Raw genomic sequence first — 26,261 nt, 5'->3', positions numbered from 1 at the left:
GCATCGCGGCAAACTGTATACATAATGCTTAATGAGCAAGGCCTTTATACCAAAAGCCAATGGTTCTCATTTAATTACCTTCACAACAAAAGAGGGATTACATTAATTGGTGCTAAAAACATCAGAACTGTAGTGAACTACAATAATCGCATATTCTCTTTATGGATAACTCTAGTTTTATTTTTGACATTAACGTGTTTAGATCTGAAGGGACTAGGAAGGTGAAATCTTCCTTCAGATATTTTGGAACATGACCGTTTCCGTAATGCAAGTATGATGGCATGGAAAATGGAATAAGGATTGATGGACGTAACGCTTCTACACGTTTTCATCAGCGAATCTGTAACGGGAAGAGATATCGGGCTGAGGTTTTAGAACATTATGTAAGACTTTGCAGAGATGCATATGGAATTTTTATTTATGGACAATAGTGCTCGTCCATATCGAGTACACCTCGTTGACGAATTCTTTGAAAGCCAAAGCTTTGAGTGAATAACATAGCCAGCAAAATACCTTAATCTTAGCCCGATGGAGTTATTTGACAACATTGGAAAAGCAGTTTCACGGAAACATAATCCTCCTAGATATGTAAATGCCCTAAAGATCGCATTTCTGGGGGAGTGAGAATTAATTCCCCAAACTTTGGTTAATAAGCGTTATTGCTAGTATAGATACACTTTGTGATATGCGTGTACTAGTCTGAGAAGATCACATTCCTCTGACTAGTACACACATTCCTCAGATTCATAAGCCATAATTTGTTTCCTGAGTTACGCATTTTTATGAACTCTCCTTGTGACATGTTATTACATTATTTGTTCATGCTACCTTTTTATATCATATGCGGTGCTCTTAAAATTTTTCCGTTGTGTTTATGTGTTATGATGTTACGTATAATTCCAAAAAAAATTCATAAAATTACATCTCACAGTTTCTGAGAAATTTGTGATTTTATGCATGTAAAGGTAATCTTGGACATGAGTGCATTTTTAAGAGCTTAGAAGCAGAATAAAGCGAAACACTAGTAGAGCAAAATGTTAATGTATTCACTGATAATACGAAATTTAACAATGCATGACTGAAACATATTTTTGCAAATGTTAAATTTCTAAACGACTTACATCACAAATTGTTTTATGTTATTCTGTCTCAAAATAAGTTAGGCCTAGTAGTTCCTTTTTTCCTCCCAATAATATACAAATAATTTTGAGTCATTTAAATCAAAATTTAAATAGTTCCAATTAGATAACACGTTTATTTCAATAAATGAATTTACATGCATTCCTTTCTCCTAATAATTCACACGTTTTTTTAAATTAAATAATGTGATATAATCCTGTTAAAAGGATATTTTAGAGGCATGTGCCTCTTTTGCTCTAAGCCCTAGAATAATGAAGACATCTGGAATTTAATTGCGTATAATTCTCACCTTAAGCTTCATATGCTAATATGTTTTCAATATGCTAATATGCTTCTTCATTTGCTAATATGTTTATGTGCGTTTATTATTTCCTGATGTATTTTCCTAAAGTACAAAATGATGCAAAAGTACGTAAAGTAATACTAGTCGCTGCTAAATGCGCTTTACAACGCATTTCCTAGATATAGATTAATGATTTGTGGACTAACCTCATTATTTTGATCCCCTGTTTTAATACAAAGTATGCAATTATCTGAAAGAAAACATTTTAACAGTGAATGTTCAAAATATAAAGGCCCTTATTACTAGACAAAAAAACTGAATAATTATTAATAAACTTAAAATATAATTAATGAACGTTGTAAACGAATAAAAGTAGGTCATTATGATAAAAATTGGCCCAAAATATATCTAATCTTAAATCACAAAATTGTTTTCTTTTCAAATAAATGCTGTTGCATGCGTATGGGTTCCTAACAGGCTGAATGCACAAGTCCGATAAAAGGTTATTGAAATTTATTCTTATCAAAAGAAATATAACAGAACTCTGGAATTTTTCTTGGAAATATTTGTGCAAGTGCTCACAGTATCACGCAGTAATAATTAGTAGTTATACTTTAAACTACTAAAAACGTTAACAAGGACGCAAAACAAAGCCCAGAAAAAGCTAATCCGATCAATAATAACAACAGCAGCTAACTAAACAACAGAGCTGACATGTCTCTCTCCGGCATTTGAAAGCTTTCAGTCGGTCACGAGAGAGTTCTAGTAATTTCTTTGCTTCTCGAGATTTCTGGAAACCAACAAGAGGATCTAATTACGGTTGCAACTAACACAGTAGTCAAATACATTTATTCAATTTCAGTACAAATAAAAGAGATATCCATTTATTCAATGTTAAGTGCATGTGCTTTTATATTTTTACTTTTTTTGGCGTAGCTTTCTCTTAAAATTTATCACACGATGCATTGCACGGGGAAATAAAACAATTTTAATTATAATAATACTAAAATTAGCTATCTAAGTACAAAATTCGTAAAAATACGAATGCTCTTTAAATATCTTTTCAAATATATACGAATGCTGTTCAAATATCTTAGTCATTTGCTTCCCATGTTCTAGGCTGGGAACGTTCTTATATATGTATAGGAAGGCTCTTTGCCTAGGCGAAGGATATTTTCTTAGACGACGTTTTAAGAGAAACTAGCTATATATACATAATCAATCATTTCCAGATTTTACGTAATAATTCATTTATTTCAATTACTATTTGAATGGAAACTATTTTTAAGCCCCCTCGACTGGTGTGGAGATTACCTGTGCGCCTTGAGCGGTATGGTGGTGCTGTGTGCCTTGTCTGGTGTAGTAATTAGCTGTGCCAAAACAGTGGTGCCCCGATTCAAACTACAAAGAAGGCCTATTAAGTGTATAATGTCAACGCAGATTACGGGTTCTTAAAATACAGTAGTAAGAGGGGAGAAGGAGATCCTCTAAATTCCGTCCTTCGCAGCATTCTCCACCTAAACTTGGTCGGCACTCAGTAAAGTCGGACTGTCACTTACAAGGTACCCAAGGCCCAACGGCAGGCTTTCTCTTCCTTATGGGATTTCTTGGACCTGATCGAGATTCTCTCAAATCAGGAACTTAAGCACAAAAACATTTTTCTTTTCTAAAGCTAGTTTCGTTGGAAATAAGATTTTATTATTTATTTACGAAAAATAAATGTAAGGGGATGCTTCTGTTTTTAGAGGAGAAAGCCACAGAAAGAAACGATTATTAAATTAAAAATCAAAAGTTATTATTTGGTAGTTGTTAACTGCATTCTAGAGATTAAATTTATGAATAATTCAAGAGTTAACTAAAAGCGTGTATGAGTAAAAATCTCAGTGTTTTCATATGGAAATATGATAAAACAGATATCTGTTTTATCACACTTCCTTCCTTTCCCTTCGTGATGGTTATATATCTCTTTAACTAGATGGCAGGCAATATAAAATACCCAAAAGAAAATTAGAAACTTTTAACTGAATTTTGCAGGTAAACGATTAATTGGTTTTGAATAAAAATCTTACAAGGTAAAAGAAAAACTTTTTCTCCTATTATATTTAATGAGCCGCTGAATACCGAACTGCTAACAGGCTGGCTGCATGGCTAACTCTTTTACGGACTGCCTTCGGTGTAACTCGAATACGAATTAGCTTCCCTTAGAAAGCTCTCCTCGAAAGCATCCCTTCTCTTAAGCAGATAGCCCTCATGCGGTTTTCTACATTCAAATAATAACTAACCACCACGTACATATTTAATGTGTAATATAATTTAGAGATGCATTTGAATATAACTAGAAGCATGTTTCTGGATTTTAAATTTAACTAAATGATGGAAGATGGCTTCAAAATACTATATATTTACTACCATCCGTAGACTTACATCGAACTAGTTTTAAGTTTGCGAATTCTGCAGTTAGTTCCTAGAACAATAATAAAAATATGGTATAAATTTCAATTACTTTACCAAAAATCTTAAGTTTCGTTTGTATTTTTCTTAGTGTCACTCTTCATACTTTGTCTCTTAAATAAGATTTCGTTTTGCTTTTGACAACCTAAAGAGTAACCACAAAGTCACAGAAAATATAGTTTCACTTTAAAAATCAATCTGGATTCCCAATCAAGTAATCAATCTTATATTCTCAATCACGTAATCAATCTTCTAGTCTCAATCAACCAATCTTTATATAGAGTAGTCTCAATATATTGGGCAGGACTGCATTCTTAGAAATATTTTTAGTAACATAAACTGTTTTCCAAGAACAAGTTCATATAAAGTTTTTAACTGTTGTGTATAATGTAAAAATGTTTTATCTTCATACGTCAGAAATCTTTATATAGCATTTTTTTAGGTTTAGTATGTAGTATATGATGATATCCAGCGTAACGGCGTGCTTTTTATAGATAACAGCGCAGCACGACACACTTAACAGAAATTTATGATGTAAGCGCCACAACCGCTCGCCTACTCATTAACAGGCCATTGGTATGCTCGAAAGGAAATCTCTTTAAATTTTTTGTTTTTATTTTATTTTGTTTATTTAATTTTCATTTTTCGCTGGCAGCACCGAAAAACACGATTCTGTTAAATCAATGTTTCGAGAAATATTGGTGAAGTAATTTATACTTCCAACAAGTAATTACTAAAGGTCAGCTTTCTCGGAAACAAACTATTAACACTTCATTAAAATTAATATGCGTATTACATAAATTTAAACTTAAGTTTATTATTAGTATAATACCTTAATCTTTGGTTCACCAGCTAGTTAAAAGTTATTTTAAATATGGCAAAACATACAAAGTCTACTTGTCTAAGCGGATGGATACATTAGTGGACATTTTCTAAGGAAACCTGGGTCGTATTCAAATTACACATAAGGTAAACCACGAAAACCAACAATACAGCCAGCCCATTCGCCTAGGGTCAAATCCTTGTCGAACCTTCCACTCCTCAGCGGTCTTAACCACACGGCCACTGGTGGAACTACATTTGAGCTGTAAAAGCGCTGAATATTGGGAATTGAATACGAGCTCGACGAAAGGGCTAGTTATATGGACGATTTCATAATTTTCCTCATGATTAATGTGAATACTAGCCAGTTTTCTTTAATACATCATCTAAGAAAGTATCCTTCACCTTGGCAAAGAGCCTTCCTATGCTTTATTGTTATCTAAATCATCCTAATCATTAACTTTTACTTTTCTGTAAAGAAAACTTTTCTCTTCTTTTAAAGAGAAGGATATCCAAAATGTCCCAGAAATTTCCATATGTCTACATTCCAACTGAGACTATAGAGGACTTTTTACATGATTGTTAAGTGTGAGTTGAAATAATAGACCCAAATGGATAGACAATGAGGCATGTTTTCGAGCCTGAACTTCCAAACCCAAAAGTCAATACTGAAATCTTGCTCATCTTCACTTTGCTGAAGAGTTTATTTGAGAATATTTAAATAAATCATTTTACTATCTGTGAAAAGAAATTTCACACGTCAAAAACAGGCATACTACTCCATACCATAAGACAAAGACAACCCTGTGTTTTACTACCTTTCGAACATTCCATTTCTGAAACTTTGTCTTTTGCTTAAACATGTAACTGGGTTTGCATACTTTCTCTGTAGCAAAACACAATGAAGGACTGCAAGAACAATTTTTGTATTAAATACCCTACTTATAATCTTCCACTAGAATTATAGCAAATTGCTCTAAACGTATACCGTTTTGACCACTGAATGAAAAACTTTACTTACTTTTTGTGGGCTCATTTTCCACAGGCGGTCCTGAGTTGGCCTATTTTCTAAGATTTAATTAATTTAAAAAGCAGAACTAGATTTTTTTTTTCAATGGGCAGTTTTTTAAGTATTTTTTTCAAATTTCTGAACACATTTATTACATTTATTGTGTTTTCTCTGTATTGCAGAGTCAGTGTCTTTAGTTATTCGACTCAATTTTAACCTCAACTAGATCAAAATAATTGTTTCTACACTCCATAAAAGTAGAAGACACAGCGAGTTTCATAAAACTGACAATTGGAAAATAATTTAAATGTTTTTCCCCTCTTAAGTAAAATTTTACAGTGAATAGCTGTTTGTAGACTGAGAGGCGATCTGTCTAAAAGGATGAATACCATCATGGAGAATTTCTTAAAGGAAACAGGATTTTTTCCGCGTTACACATGAAGGAAACCACGAAATCACTCATGCAACCATCTCGTTCGCCGAGTATCTGGACTGAATGTAAATATATTTTTCCCATCGGTCTAACATTTCGTTAGTAAAATATATAGTTAATATCTATTAGTTAAGCATACGTATGAAATTACTAAATCTACCGTCATTTAACTGTCTTCTCGCCGAGAACATTTCCCATGCTGCCATAAAGGGAGCGAGCTATATATATCCACAAGAAAGAGTAAATTTCCCCCCAATTTTGAAGGGCAGCGTCCAGAAGATCTGATCTGAGTGTCTCCTACATCTATTCCAAAACTACCAGAGCTCAGAGAAGTTTCAGGAGTGTGAAGCACTTGCTTCAGACAAACAAATAAAACATGCGCAAATTGGCTATGAAACGTTAGAAATTTATTTTTAAGAGGAAATTATTATTGTGAATTTTGATATACATTAAGAAGCACATTTCCAGAATATACTTAACGTAATTAAACTTTTTTTCGATATTTTAAAAGATTGCATTCTTGGTGTTGATTTTACTAATGGTATTGTACAGTTGACTGCTCTGATTCTCATTGATTATTGATTACTAACAGTGAGTACGATGTATCAGCAAGATGACTGAGCTGAATTGGTAGCCTGGAGTACCATCGGGGGTTTAAGAGGCGGGTCAAACGCAGTCCGTTATAGTCCGTTGTAGGAGTTTCTCAGTGTTATTTCAAGACTATGGGATCGGTTTTCGGAAACGGGAAATGTTCGCCGAAGATGAGCAAGTTCGTGCACTTGTATAACAATGCAAATTGAGGATCGGTATTTAACACTAACGGCCAGAAGAAACCGCACTATTAATGCCAATTCTTGCAGCAGCACCTTCAGAGGGCTACTGAATTACCAGAGGTTTGACTCAAACTATTCGAAACCGATTCCACCATGGGAGTTTGTATACCGGCAAATCTATGGTTTGTATTTCGTCGACACAGAACCATCGTGCTTCCTCAGGAGGTCAGCACAGGAGCATTTCAGACGGGGATGACATGAGTGGAGCAACGTGTTTCTAACGGACGAGTCCCGTTTTAGTGTACAATCTGGCAATAGAAGGATTCAGGATTCTCATTTGGAGAGGACCTGGTACACTAAATACTCTTGCATTTATGCATGCAAGTGTCCGAGCACAATGTGGTCTTTTCTCATATCTTATAACACCTAAACATTACATATCAGTCACCAAAACATTTCCTCATTCTCAGTTTATATCCAACATCCTAATGTCCCCTACTTATTTTGAGTATGTGTAACATATTTTCCTTTATTTAAAGAGAATTTAGGGAAAACATTTATCATTTTCGTTATGAAGCTCATAATATTTTCCAGTGACTTGAAACCTCATATGAAACCTGGTGATGTATTACTCAATGAAAATTTAGAACTCTATGCTAAATGAAATAATGAAGTCGTTTACCTTATTACCTACACTTGAACACCATTAACTGTTTATTGATAGCTAATCTATTGGTATTTATACTGATGCATTTATAGCTGCTTTTCTTAGGTCAACTAATTCAGGTTGCTGCTAATGAACTTCAAAGTGAAAAAATTCTTCTCTGTTACTATTTTTCCAACAGTTACAAGGAATGCTTATTGCTAAAGGAGCTATTCCAGTTATTTCAGTGCTCTCAAGAATTAAAAAAATATAAATCAAACGCCTTTTTTTTTCATTCTCTCTAGATCGGTTACATTTTTAAGCATTTCAGAACTATCTTTTATATGTTTCTAGTCAGGCTAATTATGAAGAAATTAATATTTAAATTCATGCCGGTTTTACAGAAAAAAATGTATGTTCTTTGACACATTCTGTCAGGGAGTACCTCGAAATGGATTTTGTATTTATTAGATTATGGCAAAATACTCCAGAGGAAGAAAAATGGATCTCATGGAGTGGAATCTAATAGAAACTAGATTACACTTACATTACACACGGAGAAAACCACCCGTATAATAAGCTCATTCTCCGGGACTTGAATTCAGGTCGAATAACCAGTGGTTAGTGGTCTTTTTAAACGCTTAGCTGCTAGTGGGTCTCCTTGATATGCATAAACTACTTCAGTAAAACTTAAGTTAATCTAAAATTTAATTTCGTCTGATTTTATTTTTTTTATTTGTGTTTTGTTTCATATAATACTTTCTCTTTGAAATCTTCAAACAAAAACAGCCCTAATTTTGACCATGCTTCTTTTGTATATTTTCTATCCGCTACTAAACGCTTTTTAGTGTATTTGGCTATAATGTTTTAAGCACAAATTATATTTGGATGACTAACCGATACATTTAAATAAGGGACTGCTATTGATAATTTTTAACTGCAGGAGGTAATGAGTCTGTTTTTAGCATCAGAAGTAACATGAGTCTTAATCCTCAATGTTTTGTCCGTACCACGGTAGTAAAAGATTTGATTTGATTTGTTTACGGAAAAGCCCACGAGAATTATTTGCCTAAGGAAAGAGGGATGTCTTCGTGAAGGACTTTCTAAGAGAACTGGCTCGTATCCACATTACTCATGGAGAAAACTACAAAAGCGCCATGCAGCCATCCCGATCACCTCGAATCGAACCCATGTAGAACTACCAGAGCTCATACACTAATGAGCTGAAATAAAAGGAGGTTGCCAACAAACGTTATCGCCATGATATCACTTTTATAAAAATAATGTAGCGAATATTTTTAAAAAATGTGTAGGGTTTATATTTATTTTAACTAACATTTATTTTAAGTTTAAACTATCTTTCCTGTCAAGCCTTACTTTCCCCCGGAATTGCCAATGCCAGAGTATGTAAATTTTAGTAGAACGCGCAAAGTATTCAAAATAGTCAGCGGAAGTATTCTGATTTAAATAGAAGGGAAACGAGTTCAAAAGTGTGCTTTCTTGCTTCACGAGCGTGGAGGTGGCTAGTTAGAAATTGAAGAACCACGCGTTTCGGCCTGTGTGCTTGCCTCGGTAGATAATTAAATCTTTCAACGTAATATTCAGAAGTTTGCTGAATTATCAGCGGTATTTTAGAACGCGGTTAGGTTAGTTACGTTTAGAGAGCCTCGTAAGTAGTCACTAGTTATTATTCATTTTTAGTTTCTTATTTTTATTTTACCGCCGGGTCGGCGTAGTTTGTGAGCGTCAAGAGCACGCATCTGTAATTTCTAAAGTTGAATAAAAAGGGATTTAAACCCTTCTCAAGACTTTGTATACTTTCCAGTTCATAGCAGTCACCACTATTGTTGCGTGCAGGTTGGAAGCGCGCAACATTACAAATGAATGGCAATACTTAACACACGGAAAATTTTAAAGATACGCTTGTTTTTAAATATTCTGCGATTTTGCTGTTGAAATTTAACAAGTTAATTAACATTAACAAACCCGCTGGTTCGACATTAAAATTGAATCCTTTCAGACTGTTTTTCTTTCTCTTTCTGGAAAAAAGATTTATGGTTTCTTTTATAACACCATTTTACTACTGTCCCAATGTATAAAACAGATAACACTTTTGTTGTCTTTATCAGTCATTCCATACACTTCAATCTACGAATTTTGCCATTCTCTGCTGCTTGATTTTGATAACTTTTATTTTTTATTTTCGCTTTCCTAGCAGAGCTGCAACAAATTCATTCAAAAAAAAATCAAGAGGTCATTTTTAAGTTATCTTAAGAAATAAGACACTTGTAGCTGCTTCTTTCTGTCTACTGGAGGCGCGAAATGCATACAGTTGATCACCTGCCTAAATGGCCTGCTTTAATTATGAAATATTATAAAATAGTGATAGAAACCAAAATTCTGAAAAATATCTGCTGAAAAGAAGACAGTTTGGATTGCTGGCCAGTTTCTTTTATAAAAAGCAAAGTTATACCTGAGGATACTTTAACAAATTTCAAAAAACAATTTGAATAATTTGTAGCCCTTGAAAAGGCATCTGTAAGAGACTTTTTAGTTATTGCTACGTGCTCACCATTAGGCACTACACGGAAGGGGAACGAAGCCACGTGGAGAACATTTTAAGGGAAACTAGCTTGTATCCACGTAGCACATGAAACAAAAACCACTAAAACTCCCTCCCAGCTAGCCTATTCGACGAAACTGGAGACGACTACCACTGTTGAAGCGGCTTTCACTGTTTGGCCGCTGGTGGGCCTTCTGCAATCCATTGAATTTCCATATGAATTTTCTTATGTGACATCTGTTTAAACGTATCATAGTTTTGCTACGTATGCTTTGGTCTAATGTATGCTTTAAAGAGAGCATCTTGTACAGCCATATAGTATTTTTTTTTTCATTTCCGGTGCAATAAACTACCTGAAATATTCAAAACTGCTGTAAAATATGTTTATTTTTAAATGTTTTTCCCTTACTGTAAATGAATTTAAGTCCTTTGAACGCATTCACGTTACGTTACACTAAAACTACACGCATTAGATGCCTTTTCAGCTTCGAATATTTCAACCTTACAACAGATTTATCAGGTCATGACGCCATCGTAACCCAAAGCGTACTTATGTCAAAGACAGTTTATTGCTTTCAGAGATGTCTTCTTGGCCGTACAATATTTTTGTGATTTTCTTCATTTGTAAGGCCTACCTTTTGCCAAGTAGCTAAAGCTGTTGAACACCGGTATAGTTCTACATGTGTTCAAATCTCAGCAAACAAGTTGGCTGTATGAGTGTTTTCCCCATATGGAGTGAGCCTCACCAGTAGCCAAGTGTTTAAGACCTCTGAATATTGATAGTTTGTTATAATTAATTTGGATTATTTAATTATATCAAAACGTTCGAGAGTTGACTGCCTAAGAAACGGGGTGCCTCCGTGGAGGATTTTCCAAGAGAAACTGTCTCGCATACACGTTACACATGGGGAAAACCACGAAAACGCCCATGTAGCCAAACCTTTGCCGGTATTCGAACCCTAGACCGAACTACTTTGCCGTAGTTCCACCCGTGTTTGAATGCAGACGAATGAGATGGCTACATGGGTATGCTTCGTGGCTTTCCCATGTGTAGGATTCGGAGCCACTCCAAGCTTAGGCAGATAACCCTCGTGTACTTTGCCACATATAAAAATTTCAAAGTATGTAACGTTAATATGAGCTGATAATTTTAGGCCTCCCGAAGGATCTCATCCCTTACACAGGAAGCCTTTGCGTTCAACCAAACATTCGCTACGTATAAAGAAATTTCGTCTAGTTTTCGTAGAAATTTCAGACAGTTTTCTCGAAATGTGTTCCACCAAAGCTCTCTCTCAAAGTAAAAGCGCCTGACGCGTTTTATTGTATACTATAATCTATCTTGTAACTATGTCGATTCAAAGACAGCGGAATATTTGATGTTAAATGTAAAGATTAGTAAAAACAAACAGAAATAGAGATGGAAATATTTTTAAGCTTATACGGCTTTCGTGTTTTGAAGATCCTTTTTAAAAATGGTAACGAGATTGCGTGATGTATTTTTATCATTTTACACACGGTCTTCCTTATGTTATCTATTCTACCAAAAAAGGGGAATCTTTATGATAAGAACGTAGAAATGGTCTGATGATTTCGTAAACATTAATGACCTTAAATTTGACATGGAAGTGGTACTGAGATTACGCGCAAGTCGAGGACTACCAATAGCATATAAATCCATATCACTGGAAGCAACTGATAATAACACGTGAGTGTATTTTTTACAATAGATTGAATCAAAAAGAAAAAGAAAAGAAAAGAGAAGCGGACAGATCTGCTCTGACCTAGGTTACTCCTACTGTTGTCAAACGTATGTAATAGTACACTCTTTTTGCATGTCACAGAAATGTTAAATTTTATTTTCCTCTTATCTTCAAATCGCCAAGTATTAAAAAATGCTTTTTTTCACATCGCCAAAATTTCAGCCAAGAGTTAGACGGACATGAATTGGCTTATCGCCAAAGTAGACTTAGTGCGCTACCTCTCTCGCTCTTCCACTTTCGGTTTCCAATGGCACCTTTTTTTTGTGAAGTTATTACAAGTCGTCTAAACGCCGAGACATTTAGAAAACATTGCGACTGTTAACGCATCAGAGAACCAGGTGCTGCTGGTAAGCTCTCTCATTGCATCTTAATTATGAATGCTACTTGCAGTTTTATGAATTATTCTAACCAAGGCGTTTTCCGGCACTTTCAAAACCATAATTTCAGTTTTCAGACTTCAGCTTAAACTGTTTTGAATATAAATTTCCACAAGTTTCATAGCACTGTTCAAGAAATTTGTACTTATGTTTTCTTGAAAATACGGCAAATATAAATTGGATATAAGTTCCAAAATTTTCAAAATATTATTTAGAAAATAAGCAGTCATGTTTTGTTGAAAATACTGTATATACAAAGCTATAACAGCACGAATCAATTCTAAGCTTTTATATTAGTGGGCGATTTCCATATTTTAAACTCGCCAAACAGAAATACATAAGTTGGTATTGAGAAAAATAATTTATCAGAATTACACTTTTTCTAATGATCTTATTAAATGATAATTAGAGTTAGAATATGCTTTATTTAAGTTAATATTTTAGTTCTGGTTAGTTTTTACTTTGTTTGACATAATGCAACTCGTTTAGCATTTATTTATGTCACTTGCATAACATTTAATATATTAGAAAGAATTCCAGTAACTATTATGTTAAATTTTAAAGCTTTTAATTCAGTGAAACAAATTTAATCGTACTGAAATAGTTCTTACTTTGATTTTAAAGAATTTTCTGGATTTCAACGAGTTACAAGCATCCATAGGTTTTAGGTATTTTCTTTGCAGTGCACTTCTTTTTTAGCATCGCGATTGAGTTGTTGCTAATCCTAGCTATGTTATGTTGATATGGCTAGCCTAAAAATATCACACTGCTTTTAATTAATTCACGTTATTTAGATTCCTAGTTTAATATTCATGAACAAAATGGAATCTGAGGAACTGGATGTTACTTAACCTCCATATTTAAACATTTGAGCATGAAATTAGAGAATGGTGGTTTCCTTAAGCAATATTTAATTTTAATTTCGTTATGTATATTTCATTTTTTTGTATCTCTGTTAAATTACTGAAAATGTCGCAGCCGAATTTATAAAGAGCTTTCTATGGAAAATTAGCTCGTGATCACGTTACAGGTAAGGAAAAACATGAAAGCTACATGCAGTCAATTCATTCACCAGCGTAAATTACCAAATAAATAAATGCAATTATATGGCGAATGAAATTCCTTTGGAATTTAACAAACTTAAGATGCAAAATTATTTTTTTCGTTTGCAGTAAGTTATCAAGGATTTTGACGCAAGCATTAGCCATTCACCAGAAGATTTCGAAGCGATTGTAGGTACAAAACACTATGTAATACGCATCACTTTGATAGTATTTCTTTGTAACTGGCACTGCAGTTCAGCTGTGAAGAGTCAACGGTCTCAGAAGATTAAATTAAGTGTGGTTAAATAAATTAATGTGACACCCAACGGCTTAGTGAACCAACGGCTTACAGAAGAGACATCATTTGCCATAAAATTGACTAGTTGTTACACTGAAGGAAAACACATCAGGCTTGCTTCCTGAAGAAGAATGCTTTTTTTAAAGGAATGTGGCTCTTATTACATTTTACATGTGGAAGATTAAATACATAACCAATTCGTTTCCACAGTCATGAACAGTGAACGAAACTACCAATATTTTCACCTTTTTAAGTGCTTGGACCTTACTGAATCATTACTATAAGGAATATTCGTAAATAGTACATAACTAAAACGTAAACATAGGAGGAGACAAGATTAACTACAGACATATGTCCAAAAAAAATATGACATTTAAAAAAAAAAAAAAAAAAAAAAAAAAAAAAACCTGCCTATCAGGTTTACCTTCCGGTTGTTTTCTAATTCTAATATAAACTTCTGTTTAACTCTTTAAACTCTCAGCTTCAACAATACAAACTATCTGGAACTGAATTATAATTTTATATATCTTATAAAAAGCAAAATGCATAATTTAAAAACCAACAGTATCGTAAAAATTCAGGAATTTAACACTGTCAACAGAACTTTAAAAGAGAAAAAAAATTAACCCAGCAATAAGTCATTCTGTTATACTAAGAAAGAACTAGAAAAAGAAGAAAGAACATAATTACCAGATTGCTTATAAAATAATCCACTTACCAGAAAATAGCATCATTAAATATTGAGTGTCTTTAAAAAAGCTTAAAATTTATCACCTATCCTAATATAATAAATATCTGTTTCCCTTTGCATTATCAGAATCTCAAAAATGTCCTACTGAATTCAGGTACGTTCAGATGGTATATACTATAAGCAAAAAAAAAAATGCTCAGTGACATTTAATTTGGAAATATGTTGAAAACAAAAGGTCTTTTCAATCATTTCCAAGTTAGAAAATGGATACCTAATTATTCTGTTATTACAAAAGATAATTTTTATTAAAATTTTTGGCTGTTAAAAAATAGAAAATATCAGCTGCTACACGATTTTGAAAATCAGATAATTTTGAAATTTAAAAATCAAATGATTTTGAAATTTTGATGATTTTGAAAAATCGGTTCAGATGGTATATACTATAAACAAAAAAGGCTTACTGATATTTAATTTGAAAATATTTTGAAAACAAAAGTTCTTTTCATCTTTTCCAAGTTAAAAAAATGGATACCTAATTATTGCATTTTTATAAAAGCTAATTTTTATTAAAATTTTTGGCAGTTAAAAAATTGAACATATCAGCTGCTACACAATTTTGAAAATCAAATGATTTTGAAATTGGAAATCAGGTTTTCAAAATCAGATAATTTTGAAATTTGAAAATCAAATTATTTTGAAAAATCCGTTCAGATAATATATACTATAAACAAAAAAAAGCTCACTGATATTTAATTTGAGAATACTTTAAAAACAAAAGGTCTCTTAATTTTTTCCAAGTTAAAAAATGGATACGTAATTATTATATTTTTAGAATATAATTTTTATTAAAATTTTTATTAAAAAGTTCTCTTAATTTTTTCCAAGTTAAAAAATGGATACGTAATTATTATATTTTTAGAATATAATTTTTATTAAAATTTTTATTAAAAAGTTCTCTTAATTTTTTCCAAGTTAAAAAATGGATACCTAATTATTATATTTTTAGAATATAATTTTTATTAAAATTTTTGGCAGTTAAAAAGTAGAAAATATAAGCTGCTACACGATTTTGAAATTGGAAATCAGGTGATTTTGAAATTTGAAATTTGAAAATCAAGTGAGTTTGAAAAATCAATTCAGATGGTATATACTATAAACAAAAAAAAAAGGCTCGCGGTTATATAATTTGAAAATATTTTGAAAACAAAAGTTCTTTTCATCTTTTCCAAGTTAAAAAATGGATACCTAATTATTGTATTTTTATAAAAGATCATTTTTACTAAAATTTATGGCAGTTAAAAAATAGAAAATATCAGTTGCTTTACGATTATGAGAATCTGCACATCGCTTCCACATGAAGGAATATATAACAATGTTATGTCTGTTCCCGAAATTCTTCCAACACTCACTAAACTTACTGAACTATAGAACTATATCTTAACTGCACTATTTTTCATAGTTGTATTAAATTTAGTGACAGACTGCAAGTAATTAGAGTCCACAGTGCATAAATAACTCTATAGCGAAATACAACATGACAAACTAAGTCATGCTAAAAATTTTAGTTTAATACAAATTTCAAGAATTCTAAAATTTTCGATTTCTCTTATTTATATAAATGACACCATTGTAGTAATATTTTAAGTAAACTTAATTACCATACGATTCGGTAAAACACTTTTTTCTATTTATATTATTAAATGGAACTCTAATATTTCTAAAGTTATAGCAAACTTTGTAATTCATAAAATTATCAGAGTTAGTAAAAGCTAAACTAATGCTTAAAACTGTCGCAAATAAACAATTATGTTAATATACACTCTGATTATAATATTGATATTTTAATAATAGAGTTGCAGTTAATTTTATTTTTAAATAAATTCCGAAATTGTCCTTAAAGTTTGTTTAAATATTTTAAAATTGTTTCTCAGAAATTTTTCCCCCAGGTACAATAGAATTAGATTAAGCTGTTTACGATCACTGACTCTCTAAATCCGTTTTCCCAAAGTAAAGAGTTCTTTGCAGTTCCACACGCTTGTCTTTCGCAACGCAAAATCGACAAGCGCTTTCGGGAGAGTGTACAGAAGTGGTGGTGATTTTTGGATCCATCGTCATTATTATTATTATTATTATTATTTTTTGAGTGGGAATATTCGTTTATTTTTTTAGCCTGTATTTGGCACTTTTTGTCATATTTTGTTTGTATGTACTTCCCGGTTGTGACATGATTGTGTTTCTCGACTTATAGTCAAACCTTTTAATTCGCAGTTGCCCTGAATTTCTATCAAGCCATTCAAATAAAGCGAAAATGACCTCCAGTCTTTACTCCCTTCTCCGTAATTCTCTTAAATGGACCATCAGCTCTAAATTAAACTCGCCATGTATCTTTAATGATCTTATTTTCAGCGTGGCGAACATCCCCATAATATTTGCTGCCAATTCGAGGTTCTTGCGCTGTCATTAATGACTTCCCGGAGTGTTCTTCTTCTAATTTGGGGCGGAGCTGCACCGTTAGTGAGGTGGAACTATACTTGTGTAGATTATAATGAAATTCTGGAGTTGTCATTAATGACTTAGAATGGATCAGCATATGAATGAGAAGTCCAACATCATAACCCATCTTGTGTTGCGAACATGCGACCTTGCATGTTATGAAGAAACACATTTATTTCGATGTGTTTTATCTCCCATTAAAATATATTCCATTCACTTTAACACATTCTGTTTGCAGTTTTTCTACATTTATAAGGGCTACCTTCAGAATAGCTTAAGACGATGCCTAGCTGACGATTAAATTGTATGGTGAATTTTCAGTACTACTAATTTTTTTTTAACTAGGATAGCACAGGCATACTAATACAACAATAACAAATTTCTGTTTTTGATGTCGGTAAACTTTATATCAGTTTGCAGACTATCTCTAAAATAGAAATAAACTTTTTTTAAAAAATTCTATCATTCTTATAAATTTAAAGCAAATTTAAATTTAAATTAAAAATTATGAAAATTTAATTGTATACAAATAAAAGATTCTTTCAATTTAACTATTTATTCTTCATAAACTTTTTCATATATTTTTTCTAACTGTATGCAGTTTAATTTTATGGTTTAAGGAAGTTCTTACCCGACTTATATTTTCATAACCTTTCGTCATAGTCATATACTTAAAATTTTTTTAAATGGCACAAATATTCATGTTATATAATTAATAAATTTAAAAAATCAATTTTATGAAAATTAAAACAATCAGGTGGGTATAAGTCAGATGATCATGGCAGGCATTCTACTAGACCCCCTTATCCAAAATTATTAGTCCCAAATCTTTTCTCACTACATTTCATGGCCCTGTGATTTTACTAAAACCACACAGTTTATCTTCTAAGAAGTGAGACAATGGTGCATTTAGTATTTTTAATTTATCTTATGTTTACTCCTTGCCAATTAATGTACCATCAAAAATAAATGGCTCATTAAGCATTACGTTCCATAGCCATCAACAAGCACTTATTGATTATAAAAATTATAAACGAAATAATTTTACATGTTAGGAAATCACAAGGGTATGTCTGTAAATGAAAGTAAAAATCACCTAGATTTACTCTAACGTATTTTTTAATTGGCACCTCAAATAGGGCGATAAATTTAATATTCTGACGTTGTAAAAATTCTTAAAGATCGCAAACTTTAAATATTTTCGGCACTTTCTGCTGTACGATGGTCAAACCTTTTCTATTTTATGCTTTATAATGAGCATGTCTTTTATGAAATACAAGGACCGGGAGAATATATAAGATTCCGCATTTTTCACAAAACTGAATTTTTTAATTTTAAAATGCCAAAGTATGAATATTTACGTCATTTAAATATTTTGTGGAGGTACGAGTACATGTCGTTGACCAGCGCTAACAAAAGTAAAGATCGGGTAACGACATTTGTGTACACTGTATATTACTGAAATTACTAGTAGTCTACAAAGCATTGTAGATCACCAGTAGCACGGAATTCAAGTAGTAGAAAAACGCGCTCAAATTTCGATGAATGGGGATTTCGATGAATGGAGTTGGTGGCATGATCATCTTAGTGGTTTATGTTCCTGTAACATGAACATTCTCCTTACAAAATCCTCCACAAAGATACTCATAGCTTTAGTTTGGTTTTATTTGAGTACGGCAAAGCATTCGAGAGCTGTCTGCCTAAGGGGATAGATGCCTTCGAGGAGGCCATTCTAAAGAACACTGGCTAGTAAACATATTACACATTGGAAAAACCATGAAAACTCCCATGCAGCCATACGCCCTGTTCGCCGGGATTCGAACCCGTACCTATCTACTATCGACTTTATCGCCTGGCTGCTTGTGGGCCCACTCCTAGTTTTAAGCAGATGGAACCAAAGCCGGTTTAGGGGGCCCGCAACCACCGCGGTGTTTTTGTTCCGGTGTACCCCAGCTGTAGCCGAGTGGTGAAGACCGTTGAATGTTGGAAGTTCGACCCGGGTTCTATTCTTAGATGAACAGGTTTACTGCATGGTTGGTTTTCTTGATTTTTTCCCATGTGCAACTTGTATAGGAGGCAGTTTCAATTAGAAAATCCTCAACGAAGACATCCTTTCGCTAGGCAGATAGTCTTTGCATGCTTTGTCATATTCAAAAACCTAACTTAAACTCCTTGCGGATGTGTGGTGAAACAATAGCTGATGTTTTTATTTGCTTGAATACTGTGAGGTTCACAAACGTTATCTCTTAAGGGGTTGCGTTTGTGTTAGACATGAGGACTGGAATGGTTTAAATTAAATTAATTATGACAAAGTAAGTGACGGCTATCAGCTTACCGGAAAGTTGCTCCTTGTGGAGGACATTTTAAAGTAAATCGGCTCATATTGACTCAACACATGCGAGAAAAACCACAAGAATTCCCATCCAGCCAACATTCGTTGGGTAGTGAACTCTAGTCGAACTACTAGGATTCAGCGATTTTTCCGCTCGGTGGCGGGTGATTTTTCGATTTTTCCACTGTGCCTTAGACAGGATGGAAAATCACGAAAATCTTCATAGACCTCTTTAGTCAGGATTTGGAAACAATCATGTTCAGCGGTCTTAAGCGCCTGGCTACTGGTGAATAGAAGTTATCGTAGAAAATGTGACTTTCTAAAGTCATTAAGTTATTTTGAAGCAGGAGATATTAAAAATGTGCAATGCTCTCACCGAGACTCGAATCTGGACCTTCAAATACGTGCCGAGTGTTTCACCGTTACACGACGAAAGCATGCTGGAAAGAGGGAGAAACTGCTTTTAAAGAGTGACTGAGAATTAAGGAGCCCAATCGTCAAATCCTCATAGTAACGAATTACTGTTCACCATCTCTTAATTCGGGCGCCACTGTAGAATCATTAGGTCATTTTGAAGCATGAGATGTGAAAACTGTGCACTGTGTGTGTACTTCCCGAATACTCGCCGAGTGTGCTACTGTTACATCACGAAGCTGGAAGGAGGAAGAAAATACCTTGTAATTTTGGGACCGACAACCTAAGTTTTCTCAACTCTTTAAATTTAAAAACAAAGCATTTTCTGGACATGCAGTCATAGGTATTTGTCAGTTTTTAAAGATAAATAATTAATTAAAATTAAATCAGAATAACATTACCGTTTTATTTTTGTTCAGATGTTCTTTGAAACATACACTCCTAAGAAGCAAACCGCAGTAAACTTTCTCCAAATAGTCCTCTTCCCTCTCTGAAATCATCTCTGATATCATCATCTTTGAAAATAACCAATAATTTCGGATACTCCTTTGTTACAGCAGTCCCGAGATTGAATCACCAATCAATCGAGATATCTCGTGAAAATCTGGCTGCGTGTTCTTACACCTCGCCACGTAATCATACATTAGCACCATGTTGTATTTTTGCTCTCGCCACGTGTTATTAAATTATTCATTTTCGATTATTATTTCCGAATTCGAATTGTTTATTTAAAAATATATTCATTGCTTTTATTATTTTGTCAAGAAAGATGTATTTTACCTGACGAACGAGTATGCGAAAATGACCACAAAATGAAACTTTATGTTAACGACGAAACCATTTGAATATGCACTCAAGAAAGATGTATTTTACCTGACGAACGAGTATGCGAAAATGACCACAAAATGAAACTTTATGCTAACGACGAAACCATTTGGATATGCAATGTTAAAAATTGCAACAGGAAGAAGGGCCTCCGTGTTGGAGGTTCAACGTTTCCAGAATATCTTTCAACACTGCTATTAGATTTATGTATTCTTGGGCAGAGGAGGTGACGTCCATGAAATCGTGTAATAAACAGCTTAATCTGTGTTAAAGTGCTGCAGTTGACTGGAACAGTATCATGCGCATAAGGATGCTTAAAAATGTTTTTAGTAAATTTCATGTGTGTATTATTGCTATTATTACACACTGTGTTATTTATTTTTACATTCGTGCTTCACGAGCTTAGGGAAATTAAAGCTGAGCTCTTGGCCAAAATCTAAAATCGTCAAATATGCTTTCGTCTGCTATAACAAAAAGAAGAAGTACCTAATTCTGAAAAAACATAAATAAATTCTGGTATTGATATTTAGAATAGCATTTTCTAAATCGTATGACGATCAGCAAAATGTGTAATTTCGTTGTCAAAGGAAACTACTTTATTAGATATATATTAAAGGTTTATATTTTAGGTTGTTACTGTATCAGCAAAATTATTTTTAAAGTAAAAAGCAGTTAATAATTTGTAGCCTACTAGAGGCCGAACGATAAAAGTGATGAACACTAGCAGTTCGACTTTAGTTCAAAACCCAGTTATTGGGCCATGTGTAAGGAAAATAAGAATCAGTTTCCCTTAAATCATCTTCCATGAAGTCGTTTCTTCCCTTAAGTGAATAGCCTTCAATTGCTTTGCCATAATCTAAGATAATTCAACTTAATCAATAAGTCATTGCGGTTTGTTTAAATGAATGCGGTAAGCGAACAAGGATTTTCTTCAGCGTCGAATAAAGTATCACATAGGCTTCCTTCAAATTATGAAAAACATACTTTAAATTATATATAACATTTCTATTCTATTTATATCAACATTTTAATTTATAACCTGAACAGCTGGTATTAAATGAATGAATATCGAAATGGAGCATGTATTAGGCAGTTAATTTTTTTCTTCAATATTACTGCAATTGGTTGCGTTGATTTCAAATGTAACAGTTCGTTATCTGTGCATGTCTCCCCTTTTTAACGTCATTAATTTTAAGTGATTAACTTATAACTAAAATATTTGCAAATCGAGAAATAGGACGTTAAAATTTAGAAACATAACTAAAAATTACTGTAGATATTATTGGCAGTTTCTCTCAGAGAGGATTAACAGACTTGAATGGATCAATTTAGTAGGCAATGGGTATTTTTAACCTATTCAAAAAAATTTACACTTAAATATTTGTCTAACTTTTTGTTTTATAAGGAAGGTCTTTTTTCCATATTTTAAGATATGATTTACTAAAAGTAATTTAGAAAATTGAGTATAAAGTGATTTTTCATTTATTTATTCATTTATATATTTTTGTTAGTGTATTCGCTGCTTACCTTAGTAATTAGTTTGTTAAATGTATAATGAAGTTCTTTATTATTATTTAGCAAATCTCAACCAAACATTATGTCCAGTTTATTTAATTTATTTCGTTGACAGTCATGATTGTTAATTATCATTAAAATGTAAAACACAACAGTTTTACATTATGGAATTTTTTTAAAAAGAGTTATTTATTAAAAGTTAATTCCCTAGAAAACTGAGATAAAACTGTGAAAAATAGAGCTTGGCAGAAATATTAGATTGTATTTGACAAAAAAAAATTACCAAAAAACAAAACGAAAAAAAAAAAAAAAAAAAATACCAAGGAAAAAAATGCAAATTAAAAGAAATTGTTTTTTAATTCACTCTCTCATTTGAAATTTCCTCGTTGCCTCTAAGCTACAAGCGTTAGTTATGTGTAATTAAATAAGATAATTCATCAGAAGCGAAGGAGGAAGAAGAATTTGTTAAGTTAAAGTAAAATATGTGAAATGATTTAAAGATGACTTTGAAACCTTTTTTTTTTTTTTTTTTGCAAAACTTGATATCTATAGTTAATAAAATAAGAGCCCTGATTAATTAATAGCATAGAATTAAGCATTGGGTAATGAAAACGCTGCTTAGTCCTTACAAATGTCACAAAAAGTGCTTTTAGATGCACATTTCTAAAGAACAAGACCTGTTCCTTTTCGTATTTTAAGGTAGCGATATTTTGGAAACCTGCACAAATGATATACTTAAATGTTATTATTTTTATCAAGTAGAAGAGTTCGAGGCATTGAAAATGTGGATCCGTCTGCATAACATTTTTCGGATGTGACAGTTAAATTTATCTGTGCGTGCCTGCTTCAAGTGAAATAAAATTCATAATGATGGTGTTTGTAGAGCTTGAAAAGTAACATGCTGAAGGCAAAGCAGTTTAAGAATAGCCAGTCTCCGAGGTTATGATAAAGCCATGGTGGCCTCCAGGACCATAATGTTGTTAGCAATTCCTTGTTGGGCAGACTACCATAACAACTGCCGCCCGTTCTTCTGGTCTGGAATACATTGATGCTTAATTACTTTCCTCTTAAAAAGATGAGCGGGGTTGTGGTTATTGCAATTTGCAGGCGCTCAAATATGCCAAATATGGACTTCCTTCCTATTGTTTTCTAATTGACTGAGAAACACAGTGGTGCACTTTTAACTAAAAAAATTAAGAAATAAAATATTCTGTTAAGCTTCTTCTAATGTTTAGTTTTTTTATGCTATTCATTGCATAATTTTTAAAGTAGAACTACCAGACGCATATGCTTTCTAGTATATCCAGTGTTCTCGAGTTAGACTGACTGCAAGTATATAACTTAGATATGTTTTCCGCAGACTGTTTTATGAGCATATTAGCGCATATGATGTGTATGAAAAAAACGTTTCTATAACTGGAATTTCTTTTTGAAAAAGTTATTTATTAAAAGTTAATTCCCTAGAAAACTGAGATAAAACTGTGAAAAAATAGAACTTGGCAGAAATATTAGATTGTATTTGACAAAAAAAAAAAAAAAAAAAAAAAAAAAAAAAAACCCGCAAATTAAAAGAAAATTTTTTTTTATCCCATGAAAGAAGGCTGGATTTTCAAGGGGGATTAGTGTTTCTCCACAAAATTACCAATAATTAGAGAATGGTCATTTTATATCTCTTTCGTATATTTGAATGAAATCCATTTCAAATTGCAAAGAAGTATAACTTTTTCTTAATTTAAATCAATTAATTTCAAACACACGAAAGCACTTCCTCAGTGCAATCTACAATAAGAAAAAAGAATTTTAGAAAATAAATGATTGATGGTTAAAACAAAGAGAAAATTATATTTTAAAAACATCTCGGTAATTCATGTAAACCATAAAGGTTATGAATTATAGCTGTTAATTATAGTTGAAACTGTTGAATAGTTAGAAATTAGATCCGCATGTTACCAAAAATTGCAGCTGCTGTCTACTAGTACTTCGGCACATGTACGAAAAGAAATTAGAGAAATATCCATAAATATGTCAGTTACGCAGAAAATTCATTTGTGCATGGTTATGTTTGTAGTCACAGCGGAATGTGTTGTAATCACAGCGGATGTTTGTAGTCACAACGGTTATGTTTGTAGTCACAACGGTTATGTTTGTAGTCACAGCGTTTTTAAGCTAAAACTAATGAAAAGTTATTTACGATATTTTGTGAGAAGAAAGATAAGAGATGTTTGTATAATAACAGAAGAAAAGGAAATTGCGTATTCATTGGACATTAACAATTCAATTATAACGTTTACTGATCTAAAAGCAAAAAACACAAAAATCTAAGTGAGTAACATGCAAAAGAAAAGAAAGAAAAGAAAAAAAAAAGAAAATGTGTAGCCTAAGGGAAAGGGTACTAAGAAAGAAAAGGAAAATATTCTGTAATTTTGCTTAACATAATTCTGAGAACTCAAGACAAATTTTATGCAGAAGTATAAAAAGATAATTTTAAAATGTTTATAACTTTCAAGTAAATGTTTATAACATAGCAATATGAAATCAAAAAAGGACTACAAGAATTGTGTTGTAAAATGTAATTTATTGGGGTAAGCTTATCAGGTTCAATGTTCCGTCTTACTTTCTTTGGGAACATGCAAGGACCTGACTCGGAACAGGAAGCTTACTAAAGCTATGTTCAATAAATGTGGGAAGTAGACAGGATACACAGGAAGGGTATACAAAACCCTTTATTTTTCACTCTTTACAATAATTTCTGTACTTCGGAATACAGAGACCAACTACTTGTGGTCTGAACGTAGGAATATAAAAATATTTAACTAAACTCTAACTTAACTTTGGAATAATAAACGTGGAAGATTGGCCTTATATTAACAGGAAGCCGTATGTAGTACAGAGAACTGTTAACACTACAATACGTTTAAAATTATCACGAGGATTAAACCTCTGGCCTGGAAGGCAACCAGCAATCGAGTAAAACTTCTAAGGCAAGTGGCCTGCTTCGACTAACTCCTTCCTCTCTCTCGCTTGGCAAAAAGCCACAACTTAAGTACTTGGCGTTCGCCAGACAAATTTTGCATAAATAAGTTAACGCTTTTAATTCTGGCCGGAAGTAGAAAATAAGAAGTGATAGTAAAGATTTAAAATAAAATAAACGTTAGTAAAACTTAAGATCCTTACAAGCTCACTTTTTTAATATGTTTCAAAATTCTACGTGTTGAAATTGTGTATTGTAATTTGGAATTTTGGAAAATAGGCTATACTTTTATATTTGTTTTATTAAAATATTATGTACTTTAATTAGTATTATACAAGTATTGCATTGCAGTTTTCAATACATTTATATTCTATTTTGCTACGAAAAATTTCAGTTTTTCGAAATTGTTACATATTTTTTGTAAGTAATGTAATATAATGCAATGTACAAGTGTGCTGGAACCCTCACGTATGATAATAATCGGCTTCATGGTTAACGCAGTTCATCCAACACAAATTAAAACAAAAACGCTAATTAAACAATGTTTGATTTGATCACACGAATGATACATCAACTCAAAATTCCCAATATTGTACTATTGTCATTTATAAAGTTCATCAAATCCTTTGAAAATCTAAACTCTTTCCTGTAGCAATAGAATTACTTTTTTTTTATATAACAATTTTAAAATATTACATAAAAATCTTTAATTTTTACTTTAGAAAAAAAATTATTAGTAGTAATAAAATATGTAATAGCCTGGCCATACCATAGAAAGTATAATTATAATGAAGATCGTTAGCGGGCTCCCAATGTCCTGACGTGCGAAAGAGGGCTACAAAATTCCTTAACACACCCGTGGTTAGACCCGTGGATTCACCCGTGGATCCTGCGCGTTTTAACATCATCAATTAAATTAATAACAGTATAAAAGTATTTCAAGATAAATTAAAATGCAGGGAGTTTTTAGCTAAAACGAAAATCCGTTCTAAGGCGTAATGTATAATTATATCTAAAGCATAATATCCGGGAAAAAGCTAGTTCAAGTACTTTACCATAATTAATTAAACAGTATTACGTATTATAAAATACTCAAAACCAATATCTTAATGTACATTTTAATTTTGCCTATGTATGGATATACGAGCAATGTTTGTCTAGGTGAAAAAAAAATTCAACAAGGGATTCATCTTCACACGTAACCTAAGAGTCTCACGCAAATTCTATATGGGTTCAGAGAAATATTCCTGGAGTTTATTAGAAGCTCAAAATATATAAAAAGTAGTATTTTAAAATGTAGTTTGTGAATGATAAAGGTAGTGGTAACACGCAGTGTTTATCAGACGGAGTTGAAGATCGTCGCCCTCGTCTACTGATAAGACTTATCTAACATCATTAAGGTAAAAGATTTTAGCTGCAGTGTTT

At 32.5% G+C, this 26,261-nt stretch overlaps 1 protein-coding gene across 3 annotated transcripts in view; it reads left to right on the top strand.

Moving 5' to 3' along the window:
* The first annotated feature begins 11,903 nt into the window (after nucleotides 1-11,903).
* LOC118184293 (protein phosphatase 1 regulatory subunit 3C-like) overlaps nucleotides 11,904-26,261 on the top strand; it is a 51,679-nt gene continuing 37,321 nt past the window's right edge. Inside the window, exon 1 of one of the 3 annotated variants that reach the window (XM_085807306.1) lies at nucleotides 11,904-11,924. The gene's annotated coding sequence lies outside the window, so the exon portion shown is untranslated. The other 2 variants (XM_085807307.1, XM_035353945.2) reach the window with 2 other exon arrangements.

This window comes from Stegodyphus dumicola, chromosome X1, assembly GCF_044657685.1.
Source record: "Stegodyphus dumicola isolate Sdum_Otavi_A_Nest chromosome X1, ASM4465768v1".
Taxonomy (NCBI): Eukaryota; Metazoa; Arthropoda; class Arachnida; order Araneae; family Eresidae; genus Stegodyphus; species Stegodyphus dumicola.
This window is presented reverse-complemented; position numbering and strand designations above follow the sequence as displayed.